Raw genomic sequence first — 12,233 nt, 5'->3', positions numbered from 1 at the left:
ATCAAGTGAGCTTATGTCAAATAACCTCTTCTCACTGGCAAGTTTTAAATCATAATTGAGTTCTTTAATGGCCCAATACGCCATATGTTCTAGTTCGAGAGGTAAGTGACATGCTTTTGCATAAACCATTTTATACTGAGACATACCCATAGGGTTTTCATATGCAGTTCTATAGGCCCATAATGCATCATCAAGTTTCTTGGACCAATTCTTTGTAGACCTATTAACAGTCTTTTGCAAAATCAATTTGAGCTCTCTATTACTCAATTCTACTTGACCACTAGACTGCGGGTGGTATGGAGATGCAATTCTATGATTTACATCATACTTAGCAAGCATTTTACGAAAAGCACCATGAATAAAATGTCAACCATCATCAGTCATTAAATATCTTGGGACTCCAAACCTCGGAAAAATAACTTCTTTAAGCATCTTAATAGAGGTGTTATGATCAGCACTACGAGTTGAATAGCTTCTACCCACTTAGTAACATAATCAACAACAACTAAAATATGTGTATACCCGTTAGAGGAAGGAAACGGTCCCATATAATCAAAGCCCCAAACATCAAATGGTTCAATAACAAGTGAATAATTCATAGGCATTTCTTGACGTCTACTAATATTACCAATTCTTTGACATTCATCACAAGACAAGACAAACTTACGGGCATCTTTGAAGAGAGTAGGCCAATAAAAACCGGATTGGAATACCTCATGCGCAGTGCTATCTCTAGCGTGGTGTCCTCCATAAGCTTCGGAGTGACACTTGCGTAGGATCTGTTCCTGTTCATGCTCAGGTATACAAAGTCTAATAACACCATCTACTCCTTGTTTATAAAGGTGTGGGTAATCCCAGAAGTAATGTCTTAAATGATAGAAAAACTTTTTCTTTGGCTGGTATGTGAAACTAGGTGGTATAAATTTAGCGACAATGTAATTAGCATAATCAGCATACCATGGAGCAGCACGAGAAGCATTTATGACAGCTAATTGTTCATCAGGAAAGCTATCATCAATAGGTAGTGGGTCATCAAGAACATTCTCTAGCCTAGACAAGTTGTCTGCAATGGGGTTCTCAGCTCCCTTTCTATCAATGATATGCAAATCAAATTCTTGTAGCAAGAGAACCCATCTAATAAGTCTAGGTTTAGCATCTTTCTTTTCCATAAGATATTTAATAGTAGTGTGATCAGTGTGAACAGTTACTTTGGAATCAACAATATAAGGTCGGAACTTATCAGATGCAAATACAACCGCTAAAAATTCCTTTTCAGTGGTAGCATAATTTATCTAGGCACTGTCTAGAGTTTTACTAGCATATTGGATAACATTTAATTTCTTATCAACTCTTTGTCCTAGAACAGCACCTACTGCATAATCACTAGCATCACACATAATTTCAAAGGGTAAATTCCAATCAGGTGGCTGAACAATAGGTGCAGAAATCAAAGCTTTCTTAAGTATTTCAAATGCTTCTACACAATCATCATCAAAGATAAAAGGGATATCTTTTTGTAAGAGATTAGTCAGAGGCCTCGAGATTTTAGAGAAGTCCTTAATGAACCTCCTATAAAAACCGACATGACCAAGGAAACTTCTTATACCTTTAATGTCCTTGGGGCACGGCATCTTTTCAATAGCATCAACTTTAGCTTTATCAATTTCAATACCTCTTTCAGAAATTTTATGCCCCAAGACAATACCTTCATTAACCATAAAGTGGCACTTCTCCCAATTCAAGACAAGATTAGTTTCTTCACATCTCTGCAAAACTCGATCAAGGTTGCTCAAGCAATCATCAAAAGAAGTTCCGTAAACGGAGAAATCATCCATGAAAACCTCAACAATCTTTTCACAAAAATCAGAGAATATAGCCATCATGCATCTTTGAAAGGTAGCAGGTGCATTGCATAAACCAAAAGGCATACGTCTATAAGCAAAGGTACCGAAAGGGCAAGTAAAAGTGGTCTTTTCTTGATCATCTTTTGACACAGGTATTTGAGAGAAACCAGAATAACCATCTAGAAAGCAAAAATGTGTATGTTTGGATAATCTTTCTATCATTTGATCAATAAAAGGTAAAGGTTAATGATCCTTTTTAGTAGCTTTATTTAATTTGCGGAAATCAATTACCATCCAATAACCTGTAACAATTCTTTGTGGGACCAATTCATCTTTATCATTAGGAACAACTGTAATACCTCCCTTCTTAGGGACACAATGGACAGGACTTACCCACTGACTATCAGCAACGGGATAAATTATACCTGCCTCCAGAAGCTTTAGTATTTCTTTTCTTACGACTTCTTTCATCTTAGGATTTAACCGTCAATGGTGATCAACAACTGGTTTAGCGTCTTTCTCCAATTTTATTTTGTGCTGACATAGAGTGGGACTAATGCCCTTAAGATCATCAAGAGTATATCCAATAGCAGCACGGTGCTTCTTCAGAGTTTTCAATAATTTCTTTTCTTCATGCTCTGAAAGGTTAGCACTAATAATAACAGGATATATCTTTTTCTCATCAAGATAAGCATATTTAAGAGTATCAGGTAATGGTTTAAGATCAAACACGGGATCACCCTTGGGTGGAGGAGGATCCCCTAGGATTTCAACAGGCAAGTTGTGTTTCAAAATAGGTCCCTATTTAAAGAATGCTTCATCTATTTCTCTTCTTTCATTCATAAACATATCATTTTCATGGTCTAACAAATATTGCTCTAAAGGATCATTAGGAGGCACGGCAGTAGAAGCAAGACCAATAATTTCATCTTTACTAGGCAATTCCTCATCACGGGGTTGTCTACGAAATTTAGCAAAATTAAACTCATAAGACATATCACCCAAACCAATAGTAACAACATCCTTTTCGCAGTCTATCCTAGCATTAACAATATTCAAGAAGGGTCTACCAAATATAATGGGACAAAATTTATCTTGTGGGGAACCAAGAACAAGAAAATCAGCAGGATATTTAACTTTCCCACACAAGACTTCAACACCTCTAACAATCCCAACTGGTGAAATAGTATCTCTATTGGCAAGCTTAATTGTAACATCAATTTCTTCTATCTCAGCGGGTGCAATATCATGCATAATTTCTTTGTATAAGGAATGAGGTATTGCACTTGCACCCATATCACACAAGCCATGATAACAATGATCTCCTATTTTAACAGAAATAACAGGCATGCCTACCACAGGTCTATGTTTATTTTTAGCATCAGGCCTAGCAATTCTAGCAGCTTCATTACAGAAGTAAATAACATGCCCATCAATGTTATCAGCCAAGAGGGCTTTAACCATAGCAATACTAGGTTCAACTTTAATTTGCTCAGGGGGTTTGGGTGTCTTAATATTACTTTTGTTGACCATAGTTGAAGCTTTAGCATGATCCTTTATTCTAACAGGGAATGGTGGTTTCTCAATATAAGCAGTAGGAACAATAGGATCATTATAAGTGATAGGCTTTTCTTCAACTTTAATAGGTGCAACCACTTTTACTTCAAGGGGAGGATTATATTTAAACCACTTCTCCTTAGGGAGGTCAACAGGAGTAGCAAAGGACTCACAAAAAGAAGCTACTATCTTAGAGTCAAGTCCATATTTAGTGCTAAATTCATGGAAAACATCGGTATCCATAAAAGATTTAACACAATAAAACTTAGGTGTTATACCTGACTCCTTACCTTCGTCGAGATCCCAATCTTCATAGTTGCGTTTAATTCTTTCCAATAAATCCCATTTGAATTCAATAGTCTTCATCATAAAAGATCCAGTACAAGAAGTATCGAGCATGGAGCGATTATTGAGAGAAAGCCGAGCATAAAAGTTTTGAATAATAATTTCTCTTGAGAGCTCATGGTTGGGGCATGAATATAACATTGACTTAAGCCTCTCCCAAGCTGGAGTGATGCTTTCTCCTTTGCGAGGCCAAAAATTATATATATATAATTACGATCACGATGAACAAGATGCATAGGATAAAACTTCTGATAAAATTCCAATTTTAATCGGTTGTAGTTCCATGATCCCATATCATCACATAGCCTAAACCATGTCAATGCTTTTCCCTTCAAAGATAAAGGGAAGACCTTCTTCTTGATAACATCCTCGGGCATACCTGCAAGCATAAATAATCCACAAACTTCATCCACATAGATTAGGTGTAAATCGGGATGCAATGTTCCATCTCCTGTAAAAGGATTAGCTAGCAGTTTCTCTATCATACCCGATGGAATTTCAAAGTGAACATTTTCAGTAGGTTCAGTAGGTTGAGGAGAAACTCTTTGCTCTACTGCTCGGGGTGAAGATACCCCGAACAAGCCCCTCAAAGGATTATGTCCATAGTAACAAGTGACAGTAAATTTCAGCACACTATATAAATTTTTCCTTACCAAATTCCGCCTACCAAAGGCGCTTCACTCCCCGGCAACGGTGCCAGAAAAGAGTCTTGATGACCCACAAGTATAGGGGATCTATCGTAGCCTTTTCGATAAGAAAGAGTGTCGAACCCAACGAGGAGCAGAAGGAAATGATAAGCGGTTTTCACCAAGGTATTCTCTGCATGCACTGAAATTATCGGTAACAGATAGTTTTTTGATAAAGTAATTTTGTAACGGGTAGCAAGTAATAAAAGTAAATAAGGTGCAGCAAGATGGCCCAATCCTTTTTGTAGCAAAGGACAAGCTTGGACAAACTCTTATATAGAGAAAAGCGCTCCCGAGGACACATGGGAATTATCGTCAAGCTAGTTTTCATCACGCTCATATGATTCGCGTTCGTTAATTTGATAATTTGGTATGTGGGTAGACTGGTGCTTGGGTACTGCCCTTTCTTGGACATGCATCCCACTTATGATTAACCCCTATTGCAAGCATACGCAACTACAAAAGAACTATTAAGGTAAACCTAACCATAGCATGAAACATATGGATCCAAATCAGCCCCTTACGAAGCAACTCATAAACTAGGGTTTAAGCTTTTGTCACTCTAGCAACCCATCATCTACTTATTACTTCCCAATGCCTTCCTCTAGGCCCAAATAATGGTGAAGTGTCATGTAGTCTACGTTCACATAACACCACTAGAGGAAAGACAACATACATCTCATCAAAATATCGAACGAATACCAAATTCACATGACTACTTATAGCAAGACTTCTCCCATGTCCTCAGGAACAAACGTAACTACTCACAAATCATATTCATGTTCATAATCAGAGGGGTATTAATATGCATAAAGGATCTGAACATATGATCTTCCACCAAATAAACCAACTAGCATCAACTACAAAGAGTAATCAACACTACTAGCAACCCACAAGTACCAATCTGGGACTTTGGGACAAAGATTGGATACAAGAGATGAAGTAGGGTTTGAGAGGAGATGGTGCTGGTGAAGATGTCGATGAAGATTGACCCCCTCCCGATGAGAGGATCGTTGGTGATGATGATGGCGATGATTTCCCCCTCCCGGAGGGAAGTTTCCCCGGCAAAACGGCTCCACCGGAGCCCTATATTGGTTCCGCCTCGTGGCGGCGGTGTTTCGTCCCGAAAGGTCCCTTATTAATTTTTCCAGGGTAAAAGACTTAATATAGCAAAAGATGGGCACCGGAGGCCTGCCAGGGGACCCACGTTGCAGGGGGTGCGCCCAGGGGCTAGGGCGCGCCACCCGCCCTCGTGGATGGTGGGTGGCCTCCCTCTGGTACTTTCTTCGCTCAGTATTTTTTATTAATTCCAAAAATGACTTTTGTGGAGTTTGAGGACTTTTGGAGTTGTGCAGAATAGGTCTCTAATATTTGCTCCTTTTCCAGCCCAGAATTCCAGCTGCCGGCATTCTCCCTCTTCATGTAAATCTTTTAAAATAAGAGAGAATAGGCATAAGTATTGTGACATAACGTGTAATAACAGCCCATAATGCAATAAATATTGATATAAAAGCATGATACAAAATGGACGTATCAAGATGGCGCCTCCTGGCTGGATGCGAGGATAGAAGTAGTGGCGGAATAGTGCCATGCTGGGGAACACTCCGGCAAAGCCCTCGCAGAGATGGGCGAAGAAGGCCATGCATGCCACGGCATTCGACGTAAAGTCCAGAAGGTGAAAGCCATAGGTATGCATGATGTTGTTGAAGAAATCAGAGAAAGGGGGGCAGAGCCCGCAGGAGAAGTAATCAACAAAGAAGGGGTACAAGTTTGGACCGGCCTCGGCAAAGGCGGCGGGGATGATGCGCGTGGCAGGGTGCCCCGATGTCTCCCTCCCCCACAGGGGCCTGAAATAGTCCTTGAGGGTAAGCGCATCGACCGTCGAGGGGAAGAGGGCGCGCTGCGTCCGCATCTCCATTAGCTTGCTCTCCGGTGCCTCCTTGCCCCCGGCATCCTTGGCCGCTCCCTTGCCCTTGCTCGTCTTGGGCACCATGGTGGCTGAGGAGGGGTGAGGGATTGAAGGAAATGGGGGCGCGGCGGTGGCGGGTGGGGGCGAGAGCTTCGACTTGCATTTGGAGAAGAGGGGAACGGCGGTTTCCACGATTGGAAAGGGCGCAGAGGGTAAATGAGCAGCGCCCCTGCGTTTTGCTCTTTTTTATGGGGAAGGCGCGGACTGCCTCTTTACTATTCAGCATGATGTGACGCAAGCGTGCATCAACCGCCCAACGCACGACCACCACATCAAGCATTCAACGCGGGTCGTGGGGAAGTGCAACTGGCGAAGGAGTTACCGCAGTCAAGACTCTGCCGCGTGTGCCCGCGCACCGTTCTGGGCCTGGCCCAACAACGCTCTGCGCTTATGTGTGGCCCAGGCCCGGGGGCTCCTGTCGGTGTACAAAAGTAGGGGCCTTCTATACCCCTTTACTTGTGCACGGGCAGTTGTAGCCACGCATGTGGCCACGCTTGGCGGGGCAGAGGAAGCACAGATACAAGACTACCAGAGCAGCGCTGAAACCATAGGCGCGAAAATCGAAGGGGCAAGGTGCCCTTGCCGGGGACGACCTACGCTGCCCCGGCAAGGGCCATGCCGGGGCAACTTACCCAACACCAGCAAGACCGCCACGCTTGAGCATGAGAGTTCCGACACCATTGACAACATTGGAACCAAGGCTCGGTAGTTCCGACATCAAACAGAAAAAAAGTTTATTCCTTTTTCCACCATACTTTCACTTTCCATGGCTAACCGTATCCACGGGTGCCTTCCATAGCAACACTTTCCAAGGAATTTATTATTTGACAACATAAAGTAAATTCATTTTTCATTTCGGGACTGGGCATCCCTAATACCTTTGCCTTATTATCGTGCAATGACAAGTGAATAAACACTCATCATGAGCATAACACATCTAGCATGGAAAATATTAGCCACCCCTCACCGCTCCGCGAGCGAAACAAACACACAAAAGAGAAGTTTATTTTGAAAATTAGAGATGGCACATGGAAATTTTCTTAGAATGGGAAAAGAATACCGCATATAGGTAGATATAGTGGACTCATGTGGCAAAATTGGTTTAAAGGTTTTGGGATGCACAAGTAGAGATCATAGTTAGTGCAAAATAAAGGCTACCAAAAGATTGAGAAGCGACCAACCAAGAAACGGATAATCTCATAAGCAAGCATTAAGCATAAATAACACCGAATAATGCACCACAAGTAGGATATAATTTCACTGCATGACTATGGAATTTCGTGCTTGCATAGGGAATCACAACCCTTAACACCAATATTCCTACTAAAGCATAATTACTCATCAACATAGCTCACATATCACATCATCATATCTCAAAACTATTACTAAGAATAAAGTTTATTTTTTCCAATGACCTTCATGAAAGTTTTTATTATATCCTTCTTGGATATCTATCACTTTGGGACTAATTTTCAGGTGTTGCTTTTCATAAACTCAAACAAATATAAGTGAAAATCATGAGCATAATTTTTTTCTTTCTCTCAAAATAATTTAAGTGAAGCAAGAGAGCATTTCATCAAAAATACTAAGCACACCGTTCTCAAAAAGATATAAGTGAAGCACTAGAGCAAGTCCATAGCTCATGAAAAATTTAAGTGAAGCATAGAGAGCAATTCTAACATGTCATCACATAATTTTGGCTCTCCCAAATTGGTATGTACAGCAATGGATAAAGACTTAAAACACAAAATAAAACAAGCAAAGACTCATATCATACAAGACGCTCCAAGCAAAACACATAGTATGTGACGAATAAAAATATAGCTTCGAGTGAAATACCGATGGTCATTAGAAGAAAGAGGGGATGCCACTCGGGGGCATCCCCAAGCTTAGTTGGATGCTCAATTTTGGATAATAGCTTGGGATGCCTAGGCATCCCCAAGATTAGGCTCTTCTACTCCTTATTCATTCATCCATCGTAAGATAACCCAAAACTTGAAAACTTCAATCACACAAAACTCAACAAAACCTTCATGAGATCCGTTAGTAAAAGAAAGCAAATCACTACTATAAGTACTGTACCAAACCAATTCATATTTTGTTTTTGCATTATATCTACTGTATCCCAACTTTCCTATGGCAAAAACTCATCAAAGAAAACCATAGAGCCATCAAAATAAGGACACAACGCAAAGAAAACAGAATCTGTCAAAACAGAATAGTCTAGAGCAATCTGACTATTTCGAAAACTTTTGGAACTCCAAAAATTCTGAAAAAGTAGGACGACCTGAGAAATTTGTATATTAATCTTATGCAAAAATAATTGGCATTTTATCACGCTCTGGTAAAAAAAGAATTGTTTTCGTGAGCGCAAAAGTTTCTATTTTTTCAGCAAGATCAAACAACTATCACCCAAGAAGATCCTATCGGTTCTACTTGGCAAAAACACTAATTAAAACACAAAAAACACAATCATAACAGTAGCATAATTTTGCTAACACTCAAGATCTCTTATCAATAACAGCACTCCTAGGAATAAATTCAAAGATTTCATTCTTGCAAAAAGGATCTCTTATCACTTCAACAAAATCCGGGTGAATACCAATCATCTTAAGATCTTCTTTATTACTATTACTAAAAGTTGCACCCTTGATCTTGGTAACTTTGCCAAACTTTATGGGAGTTTTTTCGATAGTTTTAGAGGAAGTGAAAGCCTTGCTTATATTACTAAAAATTTCTTCTAAATTATTGAACCGAGACGGGCTTTCTTCTATTCTTTCATGGATTACCGTACCCTTTTCTTTTAATAACTTAAAAATATCTCCCACTTTTTACCAAATATTGGTGGGAAAAGTATGCAGCTTTTATCTATAATTTCCATAGGATCTTCCGTGAGCAGTTTCTTTTCAATAGCATCTAGTCTTTCCATAACATGCTCAAGAGTCAAAGTTGTTTCATTAATCATGAGAGGTGGTGAGCCCACTAAATTTCCCATAGCGTTCAAAGCATCAAGAGAGGGCCACATCAAGAAATTTCCACTGGTAATCGTATCAAGGACGAATCTATACCAAGTGGTGATGCCAACATAAAAACAACGAAGAAGAACAACGGTAGATTTCTTACGGATAGATCTATTGTGAGCATTGCAAATCCTATACCAAGCATTCTTTAAATTTTCTCCTCCCCTTTGTTTAAAGTTGAGAACCTTGTTCTCGGGAGTGCAAGCAATAGAGGAAGAACTATCCATATTGATAATTACGGCAAACAAGATTGTACTCAAAAACAGATCCGGCAAGAAAACAGCGAGCGAAAAAGAGGGGCGAATAAAACGACAATTTTTTGTGAAGTGGGGGAGAGGAAAATGAGAGGCAAATGGCAAATAATGTAAATTGCGAGGAGATGAGATTTGTGATTAGGGACCTGGTATATGTTGAAGAACCTCCCCGACAACGGCGCCAGAAATACCTTTTGATGTTGCTTGAAGCTACGTTGGTATTTCCCCAAAGAGGAAGGGATGATGCAGCACATCGGCGGTAGGTATTTCCCTCAGATATGAAATCAAGGTTATCGGACCAGTAGGAGAACCAAGCAACACAACGTAAAAAGCCCCTGCACACAGATAACAAATCCTCGCAACCCGACGTGTAAAAGGGGTTGTCAGTCCCTTCCGGGTACGGCACCTCAAGTAGGCAAACAGACGTGAGATAAAATTGTAGTAGATTGATAGATCGAACACCAAATAAAATAAATAAGAATAGATTGCAGCAAGGTATTTTTGTATTTTTGGTTTAATAGATCTGAAAATAAATCCAAAAGAAAAGTAGACCGCAAAGGCAAATATATGAGAAAGCGACCCGGGGGCCGTAGGTTTCACTAGTGGCTTCCCTCGAGAAAAATAGCAAATGGTGGGTGAACAAATTACTCTTGGGCAATTGATAAAACTTCAAATACTCATGACACAGATTACAGCGGCGGTAGGAATATTGGGGTATTTATAGAGCAAAGAGGCGGTCCGGGGGCACCCGAGGTGGGCACAACCCACCAGGGCGTGCATGGGCCTCCTGGCGCGCCCTGGTGGGTTGTGCTCTCCTCGGAGCACACCCAGGTGCAGCCAGGGCCCATTATGTTCCTTCTAGTCCAAAAAAAATCTCTGTGAAGTTTCATTGCGTTTGGGCTCCGTCTAATATTGATTTCCTGCGATGTAAAAAACATGCAGAAAACAGCAACTGGCACTTGGCACTATGTCAATAGGTTTGTACCAAAAATGATATAAAATTACTATAAAATGATTATAAAACATCCAAGATTGCTAATATAATAGCATGGAATAATAAAAAATTATAGATACTTTGGAGATGTATTAGGCAATATGTTACTTGCCCGAGATTCGATCGTTGGTATCTCCATACCTAGTTCAATCTCATTACCGGTAGGTCTCTTTACTCGTTCCATAATACAAGATCCCATGACTAACTCATTAGTCATAGTGCTTACAAGCGCTTTAAGATGTTGTTTTATTCACAGGGCCCAGAGACATCTCTCCGTCATACGGAGTGACAAATCCCAGTGTCGATCCATGCCAACCCAACAGATACCTTCCGAGATAACTGTAGAGCACCTTTATGATCACCCAATTATGAAGTGACATTAGGATACACACTAAGTATTTCTCCGGTGTCAAAGAGTTACACGATCTCATGATCTGAGGAACATATACTTGACATGAAGAAAGCTATAGGAAATAAACTAAAGGATCTGATGCTAAGCTTACGGTTGGGTCTTGTCCATCACATCATTCTCCTAATGATGTGATCCCGTTATCAAATGACAATCATGTCTATGGTGAGGAAACCTTAATCATCTTTGATCAATGAGCTAGTCTAGTAGAGGCTCACTAGGGACATTGTGTTCTCTTTGTATTCACACAGGTATTTAAGTTTCCGGTCAATACAATTCTAGAATGAATAATAAACTTTTATCATGAATAAGGAAATATGATAATAACCAATTTATTTTTGCCTCTAGGGCATATTTCCAACATTTTCTGGCTAAAAACCGTTTCTTATATTCCCAAAGATCCGTTAATCCGATTGTGCTGAAATTTTGAGGATATTTTTATCTGCATATTATCCTTCTTGCGGCAGAAGGACACCCCCAACTGACTTACTAGGGAGCCACGACCCTGCTAGGTGCAACGTCTGAGCTCATGACTCCCTCAAGCATCGTTTCACGTTGATTCTTTTTCTTGAAATCACATATATTCCAAAAAAAATCCCTTAAGATTTTATCGCATTTGGACTTCGTTTGATATGGATTTTCTGCGGAAAAAAAAACATGCAACAAACATGAACTAACACTGTTCACTGGATCAATATGTTAGTCCAATGAAATCATATAAATTGTTGCCAAAAGTATGTGAAAGTTGTAGAATATTGGCATGAAACTATCAAAAACTATAGGTACGATGGAGACATATTAGCATCCCCAATATTAATTCCTACTCGTCCTCGAGTAGCTAAATGATAAAAAATAATTCTTGATGTGGAATTCTACCTAGCATAATCTTGATCATGTAATCTGATCGTGGCATGAATATTAAGATACGAGTTGTTCAAGGAAATAGTCTATCATTTGACATGAAGACATCAATACTCAGACATACTAACAAAAAATCATGCCCTTGAAAATAAAAATGCTAAAGAACGCTATCCCTACAAAATCATATAGCCTGCCTTGCTTAGTTTTGTAACATCCCAAAATTCTAAATTTTGGTATGTTATATTAAATAAATAGTTTTGATTGTTTGTTTGATTGTGGTGTGGTTGCTTGTGT

The sequence above is a fragment of the Triticum aestivum genome, chromosome 4D (genome assembly GCF_018294505.1).
Source record: "Triticum aestivum cultivar Chinese Spring chromosome 4D, IWGSC CS RefSeq v2.1, whole genome shotgun sequence".
NCBI classification, from domain to species: domain Eukaryota; kingdom Viridiplantae; phylum Streptophyta; class Magnoliopsida; order Poales; family Poaceae; genus Triticum; species Triticum aestivum.
Note: the sequence above shows the minus strand (reverse complement) of the source record.